This window comes from Microcaecilia unicolor, chromosome 3 (assembly GCF_901765095.1).
Source record: "Microcaecilia unicolor chromosome 3, aMicUni1.1, whole genome shotgun sequence".
In the NCBI taxonomy this organism is placed as follows: domain Eukaryota; kingdom Metazoa; phylum Chordata; class Amphibia; order Gymnophiona; family Siphonopidae; genus Microcaecilia; species Microcaecilia unicolor.
In genome coordinates this window covers 373,952,585-373,978,482 of record NC_044033.1, presented here as the reverse complement: position 1 = coordinate 373,978,482, position 25,898 = coordinate 373,952,585, and the positions used below count along the sequence as shown (strand labels likewise).

Genomic DNA, 25,898 nt, shown 5'->3' with positions numbered 1-25,898 from the left:
TTTTCAACAATTTTTGGATGTGGGTGCCTTTTCTACTATTGAAGAACTGAAAACAGCATATGATTTGTGATCTAGGGATCTTCTTCCCTATTTGCAAGTGAAACATTATATAATGGGTCAGGGGTGGCTTAAGTCCGATCCAGAAGAGATGGTCCTATTTTTTTTTGTTATATCTGTTTTTGCAAGGGAGGGGTTTTCAGTTTATGCGGCAGTGGAAACTATTTTTTTTTTCAGAGAGGGGGCGGGAGTGTTTCATGAAATGCAGAAAGCCTCCATCTGTGTGTTGATTAAAGAGAATGAATATAAAAGTGGTCACCCATTGGTATTACACCCAGACAAGTTGCAAGCCATGTTTCCTAATGTTACAACAGACATATCAGGGGCGTAGCCACGGGTGGGCCCGGGCCCACCCACTTTGGGCTAGGGCCCACCCAGCAACAGTGCAACTCAGCCAACAAAAAAAGCGCGCGTTCAGCTCCTTCCTCCCAGCCACCTGCCGTTACGCCGCAGGTTTTGTTCCTTCCCGGCCTGCTCCCTCCCCTTCCATCCCCACCGGACATCTGCAGCGGAGCCGCCTGCTGCCGCCACTACACAACTGCTTCCTTCCGGCCGGCCTCACCTTTTCCGATACTCTTTCTGAAGAGGTGGGGCCGGGGCCGTCCGCACGCTGCTATGAGTGCTTCCTCTGCGCTGGCCCCGTCTCTTCAGAAAGAGTATCGGAAAAGGTGAGGCCGGCCGGAAGGAAGCAGTTGTGTAGTGGCAGCGTGCGGCTCCGCTGCAGACGTCCGGGAGGGAGGAAGGGGAGGGAGGGCCCGTGGCGCGCCGGCGGGTGCTTGGAGGTGGGAGAGAACGACAATGACGGCGAAAAGGTGCAGCTGCAGCATGTCAGCGGGTGGCTGGGGGGAGAGGGGAAAAGGTGCAGCATGCTGGCAGGTGGCTTGAGGGGTCAGGGAGAGAGGGAGAGACAGGAGCACTGTTGGGATGAGGGAGTGAGACAGGGTAGTGCTAGGTGGGGTGGAGGAATGGAGAGATGCTGCAAGGGGAAAGAGAGGGAGAATTGTTGGATATGGGTGGGGTGGGGTGGGATGGGGAGAGGGAGGGAAAGGCTGCATAGGAGTGGTAAAGGACCAGAGAGAAAAAAAAGTGTTGGACATGGAAGTGGAAGGAAAGGAGGGAGAGATGAGAGGGGAAATGTTGAACATGGCACTGAGGTGAGGGGAAGGAAGGATGGAGAGATGCTGTGTGTGTGTTGGGCGGAGGGGAAAGAGATGTTAGACCAGGGGCTCAAGGCAGGGAGAGGGAGAAAAGTTGGACATGAAGGTGGAGGAGAGGAAAGGAAAGGAAAGGAGAGATGCACAAGCGGGGGAGGGGAGAAAGAAGGAAGCTGGATCCAGGGAGAGAACATGGACAATGGATGGTAGGGAAGAGAAAGGGAAAAATGCTGAACAATGGCGGAGGGGAGAGAGATGGGACTGGAAGATGCTGGTGGTGGGAAGTAAAAGGGATAGGGAGATATCAGGCTAGAGGGTGAGGATGGGAGAAAGAGAGTACAGATGCTGGGCTGGAAGGGCGGAGGGAGGGAGACACTGGGAATGGTGGAAAGCATGGGGAAGAGGCCCAAGGAGTGGAGATGGCAAGGAAATAAATGAGAGAACAGTGATTACAGGGGTAGAAATATGGTAATGGTGCGTAGATTGAAGATAGAAAGGAATGATAGGCTGGGAAGGAGAGAGATGGGGAATGGGAGAGCTAGTGGGTGAAAGGAAATGGAAATGTGATAGATATCTGAAAAGTAAAAAGAAGGAAAAGATTTAGAAAGAGGATGAAATTTGAGTGTACAGAGGCAGAAAAAAAAGAAAGGAAAAAGCTAAAATGGAAAGATCAATATTTCAGAGGCAGGTGTAGTGAGGAAATGAAATGGCAGGAGAAAAAAGACAAATGGACAGTCGCTTGAAGAATTAGCATTAGACAGGAAAGCGGGAAAGAATTTGGAACCAACATGATGGAAAAATAAAATGTCCAGACAATAAAGGTAGAAAAATCATTTTATTTTGAATGTTTTAAATGGAATATGTTAGCTTTGGGAAATGTGCATAGTGGATGTCTTTTTATTGTGTTAAGTAGAAAAGGAAATGCACTTTTGTTTTTCTCCAGTGTTGCAGTGCATGCTGAGGGTTCCCAGTTCAATTTTGTATACATATTTTTATTTCTAATTTGTGATCCCTTGTTCTGTTATTTGTGAGGGTCTGTCAATGTGACTGTAATGGCAGGCGAAGAGATTGGAAAGGAGAGGTAATTGGGGGAGGGGCTTCTTTATTTTCTGCCCTGGTCACCAGCATGGTTAACAGCAGCCCTGAACCTTGCTGTGGCTAGTGGGGATCCCCAAGCCTTGCCAGCTGGGGATCTCTTCTGGGGCTGGCCAGAGCTGCCTTCCACCGAGCTTTGCAGATGGGGGCAGCATCCTGGAGCCACTGACAACTAAGCATGTATGGGGTGCTGGCATCAGTGGCTCGAGGAGTTGCTACTGCCTGCTGGGCTTGGCGGGGAGGAGTTCTGGCCATCTCTGGTGGAGGTCCCCAGCTGACGGATATTGGAGATCCTCATCAGCTAAAGTATTTATATTTTGAGTTGGGAAGTGTTGGGGGAGAGGGGGAGAGAGAAAATTTTGTGCCCCCCCACTTTGTGCTCAGGCCCACCCAAAATTGGTTGTCTGGCTACGCCACTGAGACTATGTTGGAGATGTACGGAAGCTAAAGGGTTTTGTTTTTTTAAATCATATTTGGTGGGAGAGTGGGAAAATACAGTCTTATTGGTCCTTGGTGGTGCAGTGTATGGAGAAGGGCTTGGGTATGGGGTTTCCATGGGACTCCAAGTCTTGTTTGTTGGGGCTCAGTAACAAAAGAGGACTTGGTTGGCAGGTTTGGCTAAAACATTTATGTTACACATTTACAGTTAGTTTTCTTATAGTCCGCTAATACTGTTTACATACCATTTACATAGTTCACAGCAGATTAAAGCAAGACTCTAGAACACAATGCGCCTAGGATGTAACAAATGTCAAAAGCTCAACTGAGAACACTGGCTATTTCTTATTCACATATTCAGTAAACAATAAAGTATTTAAACCCTTTTTATACATATCATAGTTGGGTAAAAACCTTAAACCCCTAAGAGAAAAACTTCACTGGCTCCCACTTAAGGAACACATTGCGTTCAAGATCCGCACGATTGTACACAAAATCATTCACGCAGAAGCCCCAATCTACATGCTAAACCTCGTGGACCTACCTCCCAGGAACGCCAAAAGATCATCCCGCAAATTTCTCAACCTGCACTACCCCAGCTGCAAAGGACTTAAATAGAAGCTGATGCATGCCACTACCTTCTCTTACATGAGCACGCAGTTAAGGAATGCACTACCTACAGACTTGAAAGCAATCAACGAAACAACTATCTTTCAAAAATCTCTGAAAACATTTTTCTTCAACAAGGCCTACAATGAGAACCTATAGCCTCACTAAGTCACCTCACCAATCCACTCAATCATGAACGCCCAACTCTATAACTACCCTAATCACTCTCTTCCTTCTTTTCTTTTCTTTTCTCTTCCCTTCCTTGATCGCTACACATTACTAACTGTATCCGATATCCTGAAATGACAATGTTAACAAATCTGTGTAAGCCACATTGAGGCTGCAAATAGGTGGGGGAATGTGGGATACAAATGCAATAAATAATAATAATAATAATAATAATAAATGAATTGGTAGCAGTTACCAAAACTTAGAAGCCTGGAATGCAAATGAACATGAACACTGACCTGTGGGGTACCACAAGGATCAATACTGTCACCTATTCTGTTCAATATCTACCTGAAACCACTAGCTGAGCTGATTCGGTCAATGGACACTCAGTTCTACATCTATGCGGATGGTGTACAGCTATTCATACCCACTGAACCTGACTTACCTACAGCCTTGAATAAACTGATTACCTGTCTAACATCAGTTCAAGAATGGGCTAAACACAACAAACTTTGCCTGAACCCAAGTAAAACCGATCTTCTCTGGGTCCCTAACACAAGTGGATACATACCAGACATCAAAATCCCTTTTGGGAAGTACAAACTCCCCCTCAAATCACAAGTCAGAAACCTTGGAATACAGTTAGATTCAACACTTACACTGATTCCCCAAATCCAAGCAACCTTCAAGAGCTGCTTCTACCATGTGCGACAGCTACGCTGCCTCTCTCCTTACATCAAGAAGGTAAATCTTATCCCAGTTGTACATGCCATGATAACATCAAGACTGGATTACTGCAATGCACTATACAATGGTCTGACTACAAAGGGCCTGCACCAGCTCCAGTTGATTCAGAATGCAGCAGCAAGACTCATAGAAGGTTGCAAGCGACGTGACCATATCACACCATTTTTGCAAAAACTTCATTGGCTACCAGTACAATACAGGGCTAAATTTAAAACTCTATGTCTGATCTTCAAGGCCCTCAAAGGAGATGACCCTGAGTACCTGAAAAATAGGATGATCCTCCACACACCGCCACGAACACTAAGATCCTCCCAAGGACTTTCACTAACCACACCCTCGCCAAAAGACATTACACGATGTGATACCCGCAAGCGAGCTTTCTCCGGAGTAGCCCCCACACTCTGGAAAGCAATGCCTGAAAGTCTTGTGTTAAGCGGAGCCTCTCTCTACTTCAGGAAGCAGGTGAAAGCTTGGCTCTTCACCAAGGCCTTTAATGGAAGAAGTAACTAACTCATTAGTCTCACTCACACACAAGGAGTACTCTGGCTGCATATACTGCAGCAGGACATGTTTATCCACTCCTACCCTTGCTGAGATAACATTTGACCATTTCTCTGACCTCATGTGCAACTTTCTTTAAATCAATCACCTTACTTTCTAACTCTTCCTACTTTCTTACCCTTCTATATGTTACATCTTTGCTTTTTTTTTTTGTAGAAAAAAAGGTGTCGGTACTCATTATGGGCAGGGTCACCACATATGGCCCCACCCCTATGATAGCCACATCCACATTAGCCACACCCCTTATACCAGCTATGAGGCATATAAACAGATATCATTGAAAATATACTAGTATAGGAGAAAAAATAACGTGATTTTTTTCATCAGAAATAATTTCTGTAAGCTGTCCAGTGCAAAATAAGACAGCAGATGTAAATTCTCGAATTGGACATATTTCAAACACTAAAATGAAAATAAAATGATTTTTTTCTTCTTTGGTTGTCTGGTAACTTTGTTTTTCTATCCATCCCAGTCTCTGATTCTGCTGCTCTTTATCTGTTCCCTTAACTCCGTTTCCAGAGCTTCCTTTCCATTTATTTACTTTCCTCTTTTCTTCTTCATTTCTTGCCATACATCTATAAGTAAAAGCTGGGTCCTCCTCCATGGAATTGACTGAAGGAGGTATAACGTGGATCCAGTTTTGCCTATTTTCTCCATCCATGTGCAGTTTTTCTCCTTTCTTCTCTTTCCCTCATCTCCATCCGTGCGCATCTTCTTTTTTCTTTCCACCCCTCCATCCATGTCCAGCACCTCTCTTCTCTCCTACCCTCCATCCATGTCCAGCATTTCTCCTCTCTTCCCTCCCCTGTATCCATATAAAGCAATAATTCTCTCTCCCCTCTCCTCCACCCAAGTCCAGCATTTCTCCTCTCTCCCCGCCAACCCCTCCATCCGTGTCCAGCAATTCTGCTCTGTCTCCTGTTCTCCTCTCCATCCATGTTCAGCGATTCTCCTCTTTCCCCTGCCCACCCCTCCATGTCCAGCAACTCTCCTCTTTTCCATGCCCAGCAATTCTCCTCTCTCCCCTGCCCTCCCATCCATGTTCAGAGATTCTCTCTTCCCTGCCCTCCCCCTCCATGTCCTGCGATTCTCCTCTCCCCTGCCCTCCCATCCATGTCCAGCGATTCTCCTCTCTCCCTTGCCCTCCCCTCCCATCCATGTCCAGCGATTCTCCTCTCTCCCCTGCCCTCCCATCCATGTCCAGCGATTCTCCTCTCTCCCCTGCCCTCCCCTCTCCCATGTCCAGTGATTCTTCTTCCAGCCCATCCTCCTTCTCCACTGCCTGCCAGTGTCGGACTCAGCAGCGCGAACAGTGCAGGCAGCGATTGAAAGAGGCTGTCAGCATCAGAGCTTCCCTCTGCGAGTCCCGCCTATGCGGAAACAGGAAGTTGAAACAACATAGGCGGGACTCGCAGAGGGAAGCTCTGACGCCGACAGCCTCTTTCAATCACTGCCTGCACCGTTCCCGCTGCTGAGTCTTAAAAAAAAAAGTAAGTAGGGGACTGAGAGGAAATGCAGGACTTACCAGGGGGTCGCCGGGGGGGGGGGGGGGTGGGGGGGAAACGTACCGTTGCATACTGGCACAAAAAAACCCACTGCTTATAATGTTCTATTTCGTATTGTGATGACATTGAAAATATTAGTACATAAGTACATAAGTAATGCCACACTGAGAAAAAACCAAGGGTCCATCGAGCCCAGCATCCTGTCCACGACAGCGGCCAATCCAGGCCAAGGGCAGCTGGCAAGCTTCCCAAACGTACAAACATTCTATACATGCTATTCCCGGAATTGTGGATTTTTCCCAAGTCCATTTAGTAGCGGTTTATGGACTTGTCCTTTAGGAAACCGTCCAACCCCTTTTTAAACTCTGCCAAGCTAACCGCTTTCACCACGTTCTCCGGCAACGAATTCCAGAGTTTAATTACACGTTGGGTGAAGAAAAAGTTTCTCCGATTTGTTTTAAATTTACTACACTGTAGTTTCATTGCATGCCCCCTAGTCCTAGTATTTTTGGAAAGCGTGAACAGACGCTTCACATCCACCTGTTCCATTCCACTCATTATTTTATATACCTCTATCATGTCTCCCCTCAGCCGTCTCTTCTCCAAGCTGAAAAGCCCTAGCCTCCTTAGTCTTTCTTCATAGGGAAGCCGTCCCATCCCCGCTATCATTTTAGTCGCCCTTCGCTGCACCTTTTCCAGTTCCACTATATCTTTCTTGAGATGCGGCGACCAGAATTGAACACAATATTCAAGGTGCGGTCGCACCATGGAGCGATACAACAGCATTATAACATCCTCACACCTGTTTTCCATACCTTTCCTAATAATACCCAACATTCTATTCGCTTTCCGAGCCGCAGCAGCACACTGAGCAGAAGGTTTCAGTGTATTATCGACGACACCCAGATCCCTTTCTTGGTCCGTAACTCCTAACGTGGAACCTTGCATGACGTAGCTATAATTCGGGTTCTTTTGTGCCACATGCATCATTATACCATGCCATACTTTGTATTGTTTTTGAATATTTTTACTGCTGTAATTCTCTATTGCTCGTGTTGTTTGATCTATTCTCACTGTACACCGCCTTGAGTGAATTCCTTCAAAGAGTCAGTAAATAAATTCTAATAAATAAATAAATTTCTTCAGGTTAATACTCCTAGGGCTCGGAAAATCAAACAAAAGAATTACAAGTATTATGCAGTTTTCCTCCTAATGAGTAGTGCACAAGGAATATCAGATAAGATGGCACTAATCCATGTACAATTTTCCATAACAAGCATCCTAATATAAAAATTATCCTGTCCTCAACAGGAAGCCAATGAAGCTTAATAAAATAAACTGTGATTCTGTCTGATTTTCTGAGAGAATATATCAGGCGAACAGCCACATTTTGTTCAGTAAATATTTTGGCAGATCTAAATAAACAATGTTACAATAGTCTAACTTGCTAAGAATCAATAACTGGACCACAAGTCTGAATAGGTCCGTTGACAGATATTTACAAATAGCCCTTAACCTTCTCATAATATAAAAGAAACTCTTAACAAGTGAGTTTATCTGAGATTCCATGGATAACACCCAAATTTTTATGGACTGATCTAATATAAATCTTTCCCCATCAATAATCAGATTTGATTTCAGTTCCTGATCCAATTTCGTCTCTAGTAATAAAAATTTAGTTTTTTCTTAATTTCAAATAATGAGAAGACATCCAATTGGAGATAAGTGAGAAACAGTGAAAAGTTATATTGTACACATTCTCCAAGGACAAGCAGGCTGATTATTCTCACACATGGGTCAACATTCGCGTTGGCCCGGGAATCGGCATTTACCATAGCAAAACCAAAAGCTTTGCCAGAGCCTTCTGGCACTCATGCAGCGCGCATGCATGGACTCACTTCCCGCCTGCCGTGCAAGCGGGTACCTCAGTTTCATTTTTTTTCTGCGACAAGTTGCGGCAGGTTCCTCCTGTACTCTTCGTTTTTGTCTGGGAAGAAGAACCTTCTTTTTTGAGCGACTTTTTGTCGTGTGTTTTTCCCTCTTCTTTAGTTTGTTTTTTTTTTAAAAAGTGTTTTCCTTTATTTCCTCAGTTCTTTTTGTCCTGTTTTAAGTTGTCTTTCTTTTTCGACGTGGCCCGCTTTAGGCTGCGTGGTCGGGTTTCTTCCCTTTTACTTAGGAACACTAGAGTCCTTTGATTTCGCCGGTGCCGTTTTCCCTTCCATGTCATTGAAGACACCCAGCGACTTCAAACGTTGTACTCAGTGCAACCGGACTATCTCAGGTACAGATACCCTCATACTCCCTTCACCCTTCCCCATCTCTACCTACCTATCTCTTTTTATTACTCTGCTATTATTAACTAATATTTTCTCTATCAATACTCTGTAATCCATATTATTATTATTATTATTATTATGTAAGCCGCATTGAACCTGCTTTGAGTGGGAAAGCGTGGGGTACAAATGTAACAATAAATAATACCCATTCTTGGCATATCCAGCGCATTGGGCCCGACCAAAGCCCAACTCGTTGTGCTGTGTCTTTGTATGAAGAAACGGACCCAACTAGCTCGAGAAGACCAACGCAAGAAACGTTTTGGGGCTTGGTCCGGTCCTTCGACGTTAACATTGATACCGAGGTCGGCGTTGACATCAACAGACGCACCAACGTCAGGAGCAGAGGTAATGGCTGCTGAGAAGTCAAGACATGCTGGAAGCAGTGAGGCATCGAATGGATCTCCACTTGTTTCGAGGCCTCCTGCTGTGCAGGCTCCCCGGACCCGACCCCGAGGTGATGCAACGATTCGACGTCATCCTCGTCGGCACCGAGGAGTCTCTGTGATGGGCATCAAGCAAAGGTGAAGCACTGTCACCGTTCTCCTTCGACATATGGTGCCAGGAGCTCCGGGGCGTCGAAGGATTTGGCACCTGAGAAGCGCCGAGAGGACCGCTCCCCCTCAATACAGGAGGTGCCTATGCGTCAACCTCTTAGCAGTCCGGTTCCTGCTCATCAGCCTCAACTGATTCTGCCACCGGCTGCTCCACCGGCCCCCCAACCTTCTCCGATGGCGGCTCTCGATGAACGCATTCTGGAAGGACTGCCACACCAGTCTGCTTCGGCGTCGGTGGTGCTTACACCTTCCATGCTATCTGCTGCAGTGACATCTGTCCTTTCACCTGCGGTGAGGTCCCCATCCTCGGTGCTGCTTGCAATCCACAGTCTCGACACCACCATCAAGGACGTCGAGGCACGCTCAGTCTTAGAGATCCCTTAGAGAAGTACTTTCTGATACTGAGGAGAAATGCTCATGGAAGTCAGAGGAAAATCCCAGGTACTTCTCCGATGAGTCTTTTGGGATTCCCTCTGAAAGGAGACTGTCGCCTCTTGACAGCCTCTCCTTTACCTCTTTCGTGCGGGAAATGGCTGAGGCCATTCCATTCCCTATGGAAGTGGAGGATGAGCCCAGGGCTGAGATGCTCGAGGTCATGGACTACACCTCTCCACCTAAGGAGGCTGTGACTCCTCCTTTGCATAAGGTACTCAAGGAATGCCTTATGTGAAATTAGTCATTCCCTCGGTCCCCATGATCCCTAAGAAAACTGATTCTCAGTATCGGAGCCATGGTGAACCTGGGTTGATGAGGTCTCAGTTACCTCACAATTCCATGGTGGTGGACTCCGCCCTCAAGAGAGCCAAGAGTACTAGAAACTATGCCTCGGCATCCCCAGGCAGAGAAGCTAGCTTGGACTCTTTTGGGAGGAAGACTTATCAGGCCACTATGCTCACTGCCCGTATTCAATCTTAACAGCTCTTCACGAGCATTCACTTGCGGAACTCGGTAAGGCAACTGTCTACCTTGGTCGATGCCCTCCCTCTGGAGCAGGCCAAGCCTTTTCGCAAGGTGGTCAGGTAGCAGAAAGCATGTTATAAGTTCCTGGCCAGGGGTGCTTACGACACTTTTGATGTGGCATCCAGAATCTCTGCTCAGGGTTTAACGATATGCAGACTCTCATGGCTGCATGTCTCTGACCTGGATCATTCGGTCCAGCAGAGGATGGCGGATGTACCTTGCCGGGGGTATAACCTTTTCGGAGAGAAGGTGGAAGATCTGGTTGACCAGATCAAAAAGCAAAATGATGCTATGGCTTCTCTCTCCCGCCGGGCGCCTTCTGCTACAACCTCCTTAACCAGGAGGTTTAGTTGGGGAGGGGGGCATGGAGTGCTCCCTATTCTTATGCTAGGCCTAGGTACACTCCAGCATCCCGACAGCCTGTTTAAGCTCAGCCCCAGCATGCTCGTTCTCATCAACAGTGTGCGCCAAAGGCCCATGCTGCTCCCCGGCAAAAGCAAGGGACGGGCTCTTGACTGGCTCCAGCGAAGCATAGCCACAGTAAAAGTGTCCGTACCAGACGACTTGCCAGTTGGAGGGAGGTTAATGTTTTTTCACCAAAGGTGGCCTCTTGTAACCTCCAACCGGTGGGTTCTTCAAATAGTCTGGTTAGGATACACCCTCAATTTGCAATCCAAACATCCAAACTGCCCACCAGTTCATTCATACAGCTCCCAGCACAGGCAGGTACTTGCACAGGAACTCTCTACCCTTCTGAAGGCCCATGCAGTCGAACCCGTTCCACCAGGGGAAGAAGGGCTGGGGTTCTATTCCAGGTACGTCCTTGTGCAAAAGAAAACAGGGGGGATGCGTCCCATCCTAAACCTATGGGCCTTGAACAAATTTCTAGTCTGCGAAAAGTTCAGGATGGTTTCCCTGGGCCCCCATCTTCCCATGATTCAGGAAAATGATTGGCTATGCTCTCTGGACTTAAAGGATGCTTACACACATACAGTGGGGGAAATAAGTATTTGATCCCTTGCTGATTTTGTAAGTTTGCCCACTGACAAAGACATGAGCAGCCCATAATTGAAGGGTAGGTTATTGGTAACAGTGAGAGATAGCACATCACAAATTAAATCCGGAAAATCACATTGTGGAAAGTATATGAATTTATTTGCATTCTGCAGAGGGAAATAAGTATTTGATCCCCCACCAACCAGTAAGAGATCTGGCCCCTACAGACCAGGTAGATGCTCCAAATCAACTCGTTACCTGCATGACAGACAGCTGTCGGCAATGGTCACCTGTATGAAAGACACCTGTCCACAGACTCAGTGAATCAGTCAGACTCTAACCTCTACAAAATGGCCAAGAGCAAGGAGCTGTCTAAGGATGTCAGGGACAAGATCATACACCTGCACAAGGCTGGAATGGGCTACAAAACCATCAGTAAGACGCTGGGCGAGAAGGAGACAACTGTTGGTGCCATAGTAAGAAAATGGAAGAAGTACAAAATGACTGTCAATCGACAAAGATCTGGGGCTCCACGCAAAATCTCACCTCGTGGGGTATCCTTGATCATGAGGAAGGTTAGAAATCAGCCTACAACTACAAGGGGGGAACTTGTCAATGATCTCAAGGCAGCTGGGACCACTGTCACTACGAAAACCATTGGTAACACATTATGACATAACGGATTGCAATCCTGCAGTGCCCGCAAGGTCCCCCTGCTCCGGAAGGCACATGTGACGGCCCGTCTGAAGTTTGCCAGTGAACACCTGGATGATGCCGAGAGTGATTGGGAGAAGGTGCTGTGGTCAGATGAGACAAAAATTGAGCTCTTTGGCATGAACTCAACTCGCCGTGTTTGGAGGAAGAGAAATGCTGCCTATGACCCAAAGAACACCGTCCCCACTGTCAAGCATGGAGGTGGAAATGTTATGTTTTGGGGGTGTTTCTCTGCTAAGGGCACAGGACTACTTCACCGCATCAATGGGAGAATGGATGGGGCCATGTACCGTACAATTCTGAGTGACAACCTCCTTCCCTCCGCCAGGGCCTTAAAAATGGGTCGTGGCTGGGTCTTCCAGCACGACAATGACCCAAAACATACAGCCAAGGCAACAAAGGAGTGGCTCAGGAAGAAGCATATTAGGGTCATGGAGTGGCCTAGCCAGTCACCAGACCTTAATCCCATTGAAAACTTATGGAGGGAGCTGAAGCTGCGAGTTGCCAAGCGACAGCCCAGAACTCTTAATGATTTAGAGATGATCTGCAAAGAGGAGTGGACCAAAATTCCTCCTGACATGTGTGCAAACCTCATCATCAACTACAGAAGACGTCTGACCGCTGTGCTTGCCAACAAGGGTTTTGCCACCAAGTATTAGGTCTTGTTTGCCAGAGGGATTAAATACTTATTTCCCTCTGCAGAATGCAAATAAATTCATATACTTTCCACAATGTGATTTTCCGGATTTAATTTGTGATGTGCTATCTCTCACTGTTACCAATAACCTACCCTTCAATTATGGGCTGCTCATGTCTTTGTCAGTGGGCAAACTTACAAAATCAGCAAGGGATCAAATACTTATTTCCCTCACTGTATATTGATACTTTCAGCTCACCGGAAGTATCTTCGATTTTGGCTGGGAGTCTGCGCCCAGAGTGTTTATAAAGTGCCTAGCAGTAGTCACAGCGTCGCTACGCAGACTGGGAGTGCATGTGCCCCCTTATCTCGACGATTGGCTAGTGAAGAGCACCTCGGAAGACGGTGCTCGGGAGTCTATGCAGATGACTATTCAGGTGAGAGCTTCTAGAGTTCATAATAAGTTACACCAAGTCCCATCTCACTCTTATTCAAAAATTGCAATTCATTGGAGCAGTACTGGATACGAAGACTGCTCGGGTTTCTCTCCCTGAGACTCGGGCAGACAACCTCCTGTCCCTGGTGTCCACAGTCCGAGCATCTAAGCAGGTCACAGCTTGGCGGATGTTGAGACTCTTGGGGCACATGGCCTCCACAGTTCATGTAACACCCATGGCACGTCTACATATGAGATCAGCTCAATAGACCCTAGCTTCCCAGTGGTATCAAGCTGCGCGGAATCTGGAAGATGTTATCCATCTGTCCACAGACTTTCGCAACTTCAGTGGTGGACAATCCGGCCCAATTTGACCATGGGACGATCATTCCAAATTCCTCAGCCACAAAAGGTGCTGACGACGGATGAATCCCTCCTGGGGTGGGGGGGCTCATGTAGAGGGGCTTCACACTCAGGGAGCCTGGTCCTTCCAGGAAACAGGTCTTCAGATCAACCTCCTGGATCTTCGAGCGATCTGGAATGCTCTAAAGGCTTTCAGAGATCGGCTTTCCAACCAAATTATCTTGATTCAAACAATCAGGTTGTGATGTACTATACTAACAAGCAGGGGGGGCACCGGATTTTGCCCTCTGTGTCAGGAAGCCGCCCAGATGTGGTTTTGGACGCGCGCTGTCACTGCACGTTTCTCCAAGCCAATTATCTAGCAGGCATAAACAACAGTCTGGCCAACAGACTGAGCAGAGTAATGCAACCTCACGAGTGATTGTTGAATACGGGCATAGCCCACAAGATCTTCTGAGCGTGAGGCACCCCCTCAGTGGATCTTTTTGCCTCTCAGATCAGTCACAAGGTCCCTCAGTTCTGTTCCAGGCTTCAGGCCCACGACAGGCATCCGACACTAGTCTTTCTCCTACATTGGGGAACAGGCCTTCTGAATGCGTATCCTCCCATACATCTAGTAGGGAAGACTTTGCTGAAACTCAAGCAAGACCGCGGAACCACGATCCTGATTGCACCCTACTGGCTGCATCAGATTTGGTTCCCTCTTCTTCTGGAGTTGTCCTCCAAAGAACAATGGAGATTGGAGTGTTTTTCCAACCCTCATCACTCAGAACGAGGGGTCGCTTCTACAGCCCAAACCTCCAGTCTCTGGCTCTCACGGCCTGGATGTTGAGAACTTAGAATTCGTCTCCTTGGGGATGTTAAGAACTTAGAATTCGCCTCCTTGGGTCTTTCAGAGGGTGTTTCCCGAGTCTTGCTTGTTTCCAGGGAAGATTCCACGAAGAGGAGGAGGAGGTTTGATGTTTGGTGTGACGGCAAGGCTCTAGATCTTCTCTCTTGTCCTACACAGACCCTACTTGAATACCTTCTATACTCCTCAGAGTCTGGTCTCAAGACCAACTACGTAAGGGTTCACCTCAGTGCAATTAGTGCTTTATCATCAATGTGTAGAAGATAAGCCTATCTCTGGACAGCCTTTAGTTGTTCGCTTCATGAGAGGTTTGCTTTTGTCAAAGCCCCTTGTCAAACCTCCACCAGTGTCATGGGATCTCGTCGTTCTCACCCAGCTGATGAAATTTCCTTTTGAGCCACTGAATTCCTGCCATCTGAAGTACTTGACCCAGAAGGTCATTTTCTTGGTGGCTGTTACAGCTCAGTCAGTGAGCTGCAGGCCTTAGTAGTGGATGCACCTTATACTAAATTTCATCACAACAGAGTAGTCCTCCACATGCACCCTAAGTTCCTGCCTAAGGTGGTGTCAGAGTTCCACCTGAAGCAGTCAATTGTCTTGCCAACATTTTTCCCCGTCCTCATGCCCACCCTGGCGAAAGCAGCTTGCACACCTTGGACTGCAAGACAGCATTGGCCTTTTACGTGGAGCGAATGAAGCCCTTCAGACAATCTGCCCAGTTGTTTGTTGCTTTTGATCCCAAAAGGAGGGGAGTCGCTATCGGAAAACACACATTCTCCAATTGGCTAGCAGATTGCAAATCTTTCACTTATGGCCAAGTTGGGCTGTCTCTGGAGGGCCATGTCACGGCTAATATTGAGGCATATTTTCAAAGCACTTAGCCTTCCAAAGTTCCATAGAAACCTATGGAACTTTGGAAGGCTAAGTGCTTTGAAAATATGCCTCAATGTCACAGCCATGACTGCGTTGGTGGCTCACTTAAAGTCAGCCTCCATTGAAGAGATTTGCAAGGCTGCAACGTGGTCTTCAGTCCACACATTCACTTCACATTACTGTCTTGAACAGGATACCCGACATGACAGTCAGTTTGGGCAGTCAGTGCTGCGAATCTGTTTGGGGTTTAGAATCTAACTCCACCCACCTAGGCCTGTTTTATTCTGTTCCAGGCTGCACTCTCAGCTAGATGTATATAGTTTCAGGTTAACCTACATTATGTCCTTGCCATTGTGAGACCCAATTGACCAATGTTTATTGTTTTGTGTGAGCCTGGATGCTAGGGATACTCCATGTGTGAGAATAATTTAGCTTGCTTGTCCTTGGACAAAGCGAAGATACTTACCTGTAGCAGGTATGCTCAGAAGACAGCAGGCTGATTACTCTCACAATACCACCCACCTCCCCTTGGAGTTATTTGTTGTTTGTTTATGCTTTAGACTTGAGGTAAAGGCTTGCGCAGCATGCGGGAAGTAAGTCCGCGTGTGCACGGTGAGCATGCGCCAGAAGGCTCTAGCAAAGTTTTTGGCTTTGCTATGGCAAATGCCGATTCCCGGGCTGACGCAGACGTCAACCCATGTGTGAGAATAATCAGCCTGCTGTCCATGGAGAATACCTGCTACAGGTAAGTATCTTCACTTTCTGTAAACCCGTAGAAACAGGGAAAATAACAGTAATATCGTCTGAATAGATGTAACTTACATAACCCTCTTTCTCCAAGAGTCTACCCAAGGAGGACATAAGAATGTTAAACAAGACTGGTGACAAAGGTGAACCTGAGGTACACCAGAGGGTCTTTCAGACAAATTTCCCTGCAATTTATCATAATAGGAGCGAAGTGTCAAGAATCCCCTAAACCAAGACAAAACATTTCCGATTACACCAAATTTATCTAGGATTTCCAGTAGTACTTTATGGTCCACCAGGTCAAAAGCACTATATAGATTTTATTACCATTTTGCTCACACCTTTTTTTCAGTAGTAGCTCAAGGTGAGTTACATTCAGGTACACTGGATATTTCTCTGTCCCAGGAGGGCTCACAATCTTGGTTTGTACCTGAGGCAATGGAGGGTTAAGTGACGTGCACAAGATCACAAGGAGCAACAGTGGGATTTGAACCGGCCACCTCTGGATTGCAAGGCCGGTGCTCTAACCACTAGGCCACTCCTCCACTCCAGATCCAACTGCATAATAAGGGTGCCGTCTCCTACTTAAAAGATTTCTCACATGATCCAGTAATACAGCTAGTAAAAAGTTTCTGTGCTATGATTTATGCGAAAACCCAATTGTGAACCGCAATAAACTAAACTGATTCAAATAAGACACCAGCTGCTTAGTTACCAATGCCTCTATTATTTTTGTAAAATAAGTCATAGATGCCACCAGTCTATAATTTACCACATCCCCCTTAGAAACTGAGGAATTTTTAATATAGGTGTTAGAATGATTTCAGCAAAAGTTTTGGGGAACTACTAGAGTCAAAATGATCATTAATCCAATGAAGCAAAACTTCCTTAAACTCTATGGGCATCGATTTCATTAGGTAAGTTGGACAGTTATCTAGACAGCAGTGGGATTTTGCAACTTTCTGACATAGAAAATCCAACTCATCTAGAGAAACCTTAAGAAAGGTAATCCAACTACAATCTGCCAAATAGCCCTCAGCAGATGGGAAACAATTACAAGATCTATCCATATTACTATCATATGTACTTTACTCAAATAGGGATTGAATCTTCACTTGGAAATAAGAAGCTAACTAGCATTAGGTATTAGTTCTCCAGCTGTGTGGCTGCTGCTAAACGTGAGATTGCTGCACACTGGAAGAAACCCCTGAGACCCAGGTTGTGAAATTGGCTGATATGCCTGGCACATTTGAGAGTGCTGAGAAACTGATTTACTGCATGGATGTTATGATCCTGACCAGAAGGAATGGTTTCATCTGGACATTATATTGAGAGAAAGGGAGAGGGTGGGCTGATGGGGGGGTTGGGTAACGGGTGAAAGGGGGATATTGAATGACCAGTGTGCCCTCAGAATATCTAATATCTGCAAGGGGGTGGTGGATGGGATTACTTGGTAGTATTTTCAATGTTTGTCATGGCTTTGTATTGTTTCTCTTCTTAAATCCCAATAAAACATTAATAGATTTAAAAAGAAAGACCTGTTTAAGTGAAGACAGGAGCCAGCTTGGGGAGATGAAAAGGAATGAGAGAGGTGGGAAATAAGAAGATCACTTCTGTTGTGGCTGCCCTAGCTAGCTTCACTGAGTCTGCCAGGATGAGCCAATTGTCCAAATAATGGTGCACTTGAACACCCTGCATTGGAAGATACGCAGCAACCATCATCACCTTGGGAGAAGGAGCATGGAGCTGTTACTAGGTCAAAGGGGAGTGTTCTGAACTGAAAGGGCATCCCCAGGATGCAGGCAGAGAAAACACTTGTGAGGGTCCTCAATATGAATATTAACCTAAGAATTGCCCATCTTTACCAACAGAATCACTGACCATAGCCCTGGCCAACTACCTTCAAAGACAATGTGGGCCCATTTGTGATGAAGGAACAGCCTTTCTCCCTCCTGCACCACTGAGGTGCCAGGTTGACTCTCACTGGGGCCCTGTGGAGGGCCAGTAATGGGGGCAAAACCAAAGTCCCATGACCTCCTCGCTCCTCGAAAAGATCCTTGCCTCTGTCCCCTGAGCCCTGAGGTGGTTCACCCAGGAATCTAGTTGAGTGGAGCACAATCTGCTCCCAGTAGGCCAAGATCTTTTGGAAGGTGCTAAGAATTGGGTTCTCCAAGATACTTTACCAACTATTTAGGCAAGAGCTAGAAAAGTATTGCACTTATTCAGCCAGTCCTTGGAAACCACACTGTCCGCCCGATGATGCAGCCAGCCACCTACGGATCACCACTTCTTACACTACCACCCATGAGAAGACAAACACTGAAGGCACCTCTCAACTATAGAAAAGCAAAGTCAAGTCAGGACCTACTGGATCTAGCGCACAGGTTAGAGAGACCCCACAGACCACCATTTGGACCACCTAAGCTTAAGCAATTCCTTAACATCTCTCATGTGCATCCTTGAGGGCTGTGTCCCCCTCCACCAGGATGGGGGTCTTTTTTTGTGCCCGTTGACATTAGCAGATCCACATCCAGTTGGTGCAGCACATACTCACAGGCATTGCTGGGAACTGGGTAGAAACTGCCCAGGAGTCTAACCCCTGAGGGGTGTCTCCAGGGCCTCTCACTCTGCAATCCCCACTTGAGACAGGACTTTGAAAAGGGAATGCCTTAGGAGGGCCCCACACACCTTCCAAGATGGGAACCACATCTAAAGTTTCTGCAGGTGTAAGGAGTGATCTGCAAAGCCATGGTCACTGAAGCGATCAGCTGACAGTTCCTCTAGGCAAAAAAATAAGGATGCTCAGGGAGTTCTCCTCTCCTCTGTCTGGAGAGTTCCCAGAGGCTGAGAGCCCTCCCCCCACTCAAAATCTCTGCCAGGTCCCAGGGTTCTCCCAGACTGCCTCAACTAGTGAGGGGTTATGAGGTGCTTCCTACTCAAATAAGGATCCTCCACTACTACTACTTAACATTTCTAGAGCGCTACTAGGGTTACGCAGCGCTGTACAAATTAACAAAGAAGGACGGTCCCTGCTCAAAGGAGCTTACAATCTAAAGGACGAAATGTCAAGTTGGGGCAGTCTAAATTTCCTGAGTACAGATGTAGTGGTTAGGTGCCTTTTAGGATCTTTGATCCTAAGGGTCAGGATACTGGCAGGTCCCTGAAAGACCATCCTGAAGTGGTCCAGCAAGAGACGGGGTGCTCCTCTCTCAGGACCAATCAGCCCCCGAAGTCCCTACATTACTATGCACACTGGATGTGTGTGGGGGGGGGGGGGGCATGCCTGCTCCTCCTTTGGGTAAACATTCCCCCAGTGCCATGACCTGAAATTGTGGGAAATGGCTTTATTTTCAGCATCAAAAAGCATCTGTTTTGATCCTAAGAGACCATGTGGATGGAACCTCTCTGCTGGGATCCGGACTCAGATTCGGGGTCTTCCCATTGCAACTAGGGCAAAAGAAGCCATCAGCTGTGCTAAGTTACCAGCTTCCTCAAGAAACACAAAACCACACCACCTTCTTCCCTGCCTGGTGCAGGCCTGCTTGCTACCTGCTCCAGGACTCCCCCCTCCCCCAAAGAACTAACCACTTCTTCCTGAATAGCCTACCTGCTCTCCCTTGTAGCTGCACTGCTGTCTGGCTTTCTTTTTGTCCAAGCAGTTCTGGTTTTTGTTTTTTTACATCAGAAAAACAAAGTAGCTAGATGAAGCAAGCCAATGAGCTTGCCTGAGGGGGTGGGGGGAATGGGGACCAACTACTTAAGAACATAAGAGTAGCCATACTGGGTCAGACCAATGGTCCATCTAGCCGTCCAATATCCCGTTTTCCAAACAGTGGTCAAGCCAGGTCACAAGTACCTGGCAGAAACCCAAATTGTGGCAACACTCCATACTACAAATCCCCGGGCAAGCAGTTGCTTCCCATGTCTGTCTCAATAGCAGATTATGGACTTTTCCTCCAGGAATTTGTCCAAACCTTTTTTAAACCCAGATATGCTAACAGCTGTTACCTCCTCCTCCGGCAAAGAGTTCCAGAGCTTAACTATTCGTTGAGTGAAAAACTATTTCCTCCTATGTGTTTTAAAAGTATTTCCACAAAATTTCGAGTGTCCCCTAGTCTTTGTACTTTTGGAACGAGTAAAAAAAAATCAATTTACTTCCACTTGTTCTACACCACTCAGGATTTTGTACACCTCAATCATATCTTCCCTCAGCCATCTCTTCTCCAAGTTGAAGAGCCCTAATCTCTTTAGCCTTTCCTCATACAAGAGGAGTTCCATCCCCTTTATCATTTTAGTCGCTCTTTGAAGCTTTTCTAATTCCGCTATATCTTTTTTCAGATACAGCGACCAGAACTGAATGCAATACTCAAGGTGCAGACGCACCATGGAGCGATACAAAGGCATTATAGTATTTTCAGTCTTATTCATCATCCCTTTCCTAATAATTCCTAGCATGCTGTTTTGGCTGCTGCTGCAACACCCAGATCTTTTTCTTGAGCGCTGACCCCCAAGGTGGACCCTAGCATCAGGTGTGATTCGGATTATTCTTTCCAATGTGCATCACCTTGCATTTGTCCACATTAAATTTCATCTGCCATCTGGATGCTCAGTCTTCCACTCTCCTAAGGTCTTCTTGCAATATTTCACAATCCAAATGTGTTTTAACAACCTTGAATAGTTTTATATCATCTGCAAATTTTATCACCTCACTTGTCATTCCAATTTCCATATCATTTATAAATATGCTAAATAGTGAGGTCACGTGATGCGGTGAGCAGGGAAAGACGTGGTAGTCTCTGCTGCTGGGAACCCTGCCCGAAAATCGAGGTTTTAACGGCGTCTTAGTCATCAAAAACTGATGATTTAGGAAGAACTTGCTTCCCCAACGCATGGACAAATATTTGACGCGATCGGCGATGGCGCAAACCGGGAAAAACATAAAGAAAAAGGAAGATAAACTGAGACTCGGCGAAACCAAGATGGCGACCGCCTCGCCGGCGAACTCACCCTCCCGCCCGGCTTCTGATTTTACGCTCCCAGAACTTACAGAGGCAGTAGTGGGAGCGCTGGCCCCTCAGTTTGAACAACTTTCTGCCCAGATAACAGGCTTGTCGGCGCTTACCACAGAACTGTCGCGTCGCACGGGGGAGCTGGAAGCCCGGGTTGCGGAGGTGGAAGACGGGCAGCAAACCAACTCGGGGGAGATTGAAAGATTACAACGCCTTATCCAGGAGAATGCACAGCGAGTAGAAGACTTGGAAAATCGCTCGCGCCGCGATAACCTCAGATTTGTGGGGTTCGCAGAATCTTTGGCAGATAAAGATTTAAAACAAACACTAGAGACATGGCTGCAAGCGAACTTCCCGGAGGCGGGTGAAGGCCGAGCGATCCGAATTGAACGTGCACATCGCGTGGGGCCCAGACCTACCAGAGATTTGAAGCCCAGAGTGGTGATAGCAAAATTTCACTGCTATGCCCAAAAAGCTGCAATATTGCGATGTTATAAAAGCTGTAGGGAAACTACAAAATATGATGGAACTTTAATTCGTATCTTTCAGGATTACTCCGCGGCCTTGGCAGCACAAAGGCGAGCTTTTTCTACAGTTTGTACCCGTTTGGTGGGAAACAAGATCAAGTTTACTTTGCAATACCCAGCAACGTTGAAGATTTTGGAGAATGGAACCTGGACAGCTTATACTAGCCCGGAAGACGCGGTGGCCTGGTTGGAACGTTACCAGACCTGACTCTGGGGGAGATCACTAATTTAATCGATGGCCGGTTACCAAACCATGCCGGAATGTTGACAGAGTTTTTGGTTGGTGATTGCTAGTTGAACTTCTAATTTGACTCAGTTCCAAAAAGTTCCTGTTGGATTACTAATGCCGATCAACTGCTTGTGGACTAAGAGTGAGTTTGAATGGTTGGTGAACAAAATGGCAGACCGGAGACACACAGCAGAACGGTTGAAGAATGGGCTGGACGGGGAAGACACTTCAGTGTCCTGTGCCACGACACTTGCAGATTTTGGAGACATGTGAGACATTTCTAGAACATTCTTAACTTGCACAAAGGGTGGGGTCCCTTTGGCATCTAGACCTCTGCCTCATACACTCACTAAGGAGGAGTGAGGTTGGTTAGACAGGCTAGATGGGTAATGGGGGGAAGATGGGGGGAGGGCAGTGGGGGGGGGAGGGAGTGGGGGGTGGGGAGGGTGGGTTTAGGGGTAGAGGCAAGCGGAATGATGCAGGAACAAAATGGCGGGCTGTGAGAATACGTGGAAATTTGTATAACCAAATGGTATTTGATGTAATAATTGGATGGTGGAGAAACGGCCTTTGGTTGAGGCTGGGCAACCAAGGCACCGATTTGGTTTTGTTACATGTTAATTTGGCCATTTTGAGGGGATTATGCTGACTGCACCTTTGCGATTGGTGACCTAGAATGTAGCTGGGATCACCTCCCCGATCAAGAGATCAAAAATCTTAACACACTTAAACCGCCTAAAGGCTTCCATAGTCTGCCTACAGGAGACTAAACTCTCTGACGAGGAACACCAGAAGCTGCGCCAACAGTGGGTGGGGGAGTGTTATTACTCCTCCTCTGGGGCCAGACGGGGAGGAGTGACCATTCTGATTAGGAGAGGGCTCCCGTGTACTTCTAAATTAATAGGAAAAGACCCAAAGGGAAGATATGTTTTGCTCCATCTTAACATTATGGGACAGGAGTATTATCTATGTGCTATATACGGCCCAAATGTTTATGATGCAGATTTTTTTCAGACTTTGATAAATCTAGGCCTTAAATATGACACGGCCCCTTGGATTGTAGCGGGAGATTTCAACCAAGTACTTGACCCGGAAATTGACCGCTCGACGGTTGGGGCATGGAGTGCACTTCCCCGTAGTAAAGGATTGCCTTATCTGTGTAAAATGATGGACCTAGTGGACCCTTGGAGGTTATTATTCCCTCAGAGGCGGGACTATACACACCTCTCGAAAGCCCATAAGACCTGGTCCCGTATAGACTACCTCTTAGTCTCTACATCACTTTTTTCCCGGGTAATTAAGACGGACATGGCACCTATGGCGATCTCAGATCACACTCCAGTTTGGGCTGATATGGCTCTGGGACACGCCGTAGATAGATTTAAATCTTGGAGGTTCCCATCCTATTTAGCTGGGGACAGAGATTTTGGTAAATTTCTAGTACAAAAATGGAACCTGTTTGAGTCTGATAATGTGGCTCATAAGGATAACCCGACATTATTCTGGGAAACTTCTAAAGCGGTCATGAGAGGGGAAATTATTAGCTACTTAAGTGCAAGACACAAAAAGATCTCCCAAGGAATAATTACGCTGGAGCGGAAATATCAACAAGCCAAACGTGCACACATGCGCTGTCGAACCCAGACCAACTACGATAATGTGATTGCGGCACAGGTGGCCCTAGATTCATTACTACACGAACGTGCCAAGAAGCAGGCCTTTAGTCGTAGATATCAATATTACAAATTGGGCAACAGACCTGGGAAACTGCTAGCTAAAGTTGCCAAAGCCTGGTCAGACAGGACATTTATCCCTACAATGTTGGCGCCTGATGGCTCTCGTAAATCCTGCCCTAAAGACATACTGACTATATTTCGGGATTATTTTTCTCGAATGTACCAACCAGAGGCGCAGCAGGGTGGACCACAATTAGAGGAATACTTGAGAGATGCAGGACTCCCAGTGCTGTCCCCCATCATCAGGGACCAATTGAATGCCCCCCTCCAGGCTCGAGAAGTTCAACAAACGATCAGAGGTTTATCTTTGGGTAAAACTCCGGGCCTGGACGGATTCTCTACAGAATACTACAAATTACTGTCGACTCAACTGAGTGTTCCCCTGACTCTTCACCTTGATGCAGCGGTGGAGGTGGGGAGACTACCCAGGGAATCGAATGAAGCCTTAATTGTCTTAATCCCTAAACCGGGTAAGCCGACAGATCAGCCGGGGTCTTATCGACCAATTTCCCTTCTCAATGTTGATGTAAAAATTTTAGCTAAGATCCTTGCTGATAGATTGGCTGTACATCTCCCGACTTTAGTGGGAGACCACCAGGTGGGATTCGTACGGGGGAGACACCCAGGTCTAAATGTACGTAGGGCCTTGTTGGCTGTAGCGCAAGCTGAGGCCACGAATCACCCACTGTTGCTGGCGGGCCTGGATGCTACTAAGGCATTTGACCAAGTGAACTGGGACTACCTTTTTCAAATACTCAGATACGTGGGGCTGTCCGGGTGGTACTTGCATGCAATTGATACCTTATATACTGACCCTGGGGCCCGGGTCCTCGTGAACGGAATGTGCACTCCGCGTTTTTTGGTAAGACGGGGCACTAGACAGGGCTGCCCCCTATCCCCACTTTTATTTTGATTTATCTAGAACCCTTGCTCCGTAACATCATAAAAGATCCAGAGGTACAGGGAGTTCAGTTGCCACATCTCCATATCAAAGTACTAGCCTACGCGGACGATATTCTTTTAGTGTTGACACACCCCCAAACATCGCTGCCAATAGCTTTAGACCACATAGCAGAGTTTGGATACTATTCGGGTTTTCAACTTAACTCACAGAAATCTGAGGCGCTGCCAATACCTCTTTTGGTGCGGGAGCGCTGGGAGGGAAGGTTCCCGTTGAAGTGGACCACGGATTATTTGGTCTATCTGGGGATTAGAATACCAACTTCATTAACACAACTTTACAGAATTAATCTAGCCCCCTTGTGGAGGGAGACACGACACACCTTAGAAATGTGGCAGCGCCTCCCCTTGTCTTTGTGGGGACGGGTGGCTCTGTACAATATGATTTTGGTCCCTAAATGGTTATATGTGGTTCAGGTGTTGTCCCTTTTCTTTCTATATAAAGATGAACGGAAATTGCACAGACTACTTGCTAGATATCTCTGGAAAGGGAAAAGGCCCAGGGTCACACAAAAACAGACATATCTTCCAATACCTAAAGGAGGGCTTGGGGTTCATAGTATACAGCGTATGTCTGTGGCGGGTTGTATGAGACACATTGCAGACTGGTTCAGGGGAACGTCCTATTTTTCATTTCCCATCACTGAAACCATAATGGTGAGCAGGTGCCATTTTAGTTATTGGCTACATGCGCCAGCAGGCAAAGCACCTACTGCTAAAGGATGTTCTCCTATCTTTATGCCACTAAGACGGACATGGCGATGGTTGTGCAAAGCTGGGGACTTTGAGTGCCACTCCTCCCCCTTCCTGCCGATTGGAGGAAACGCAGATTTCCCAGCGGGCACGGATACTGTGACCTTCCGGAAATGGAGAGAGGGGGGGACAGTTTTTTTGTTCCAGGTGCTAACAAAAGAAGGAAAATGTAGGTCCTTTAAAGACTTATGTGAGACTGCTGGACTCCCGGTACAGGCCACTTTTTCTTATCTACAACTGAGTCATTACATTGCCTCCCTCCCTCGAGTCTCTTTGACCTCGCAGAGACGGAGGCAACTCACAGATTTGCTTGACCTGGAGGCGCAGCTTTTGGTTCCTCTTAAATTCTACCATTTTAAAATTAAAGAACTCTGCCCGGAGATAACATATGATCAGATTGCCAGGGCTTGGACTGGAGATTTGGGTTGTCCTATTACTGGTGCAATGGTACAAACTAATCTGGTTATCGGATATAGGACCTTCAGAGATGTGACACTACGGGAATCCCAGTATAAATTTACGATGAGGCTCTACATTTCACCACACAGGGCGTTCAGGGCTGCCCTGCGTCCCTTGGATGATTGCCCCAGGTGTGCGAGACCTGGAGCACACTTGGGACATATGTTCTGGTTGTGTCCCCCGGTCCGTGCTTTCTGGGTTCAACTCTGTGCCTTTGTCTCAACTGTTTGGGAGTTGACATGGTACCCCTTTCCCGCTTTATTGTTCGACAAATACAGAGTGAGGGGGAACCGGAGAAGGGGTATGCTGCCTTTCCTCCGAAGGGCGGTTGCTATGGGAAAGAAAACGATCCTACTGAACTGGATTTCAGCAGAGCCACCTTCTGTGTCAAGATGGCGATCCCTCATGATCTCCCTGGGTGC

At 47.0% G+C, this 25,898-nt stretch overlaps 1 protein-coding gene across 2 annotated transcripts in view; it reads right to left on the bottom strand.

The window, feature by feature from the left end:
* DNAJC5G (DnaJ heat shock protein family (Hsp40) member C5 gamma) overlaps positions 1-25,898 on the bottom strand; it is a 102,549-nt gene that overhangs the window by 5,691 nt on the left and 70,960 nt on the right. The window lies entirely within an intron of this gene.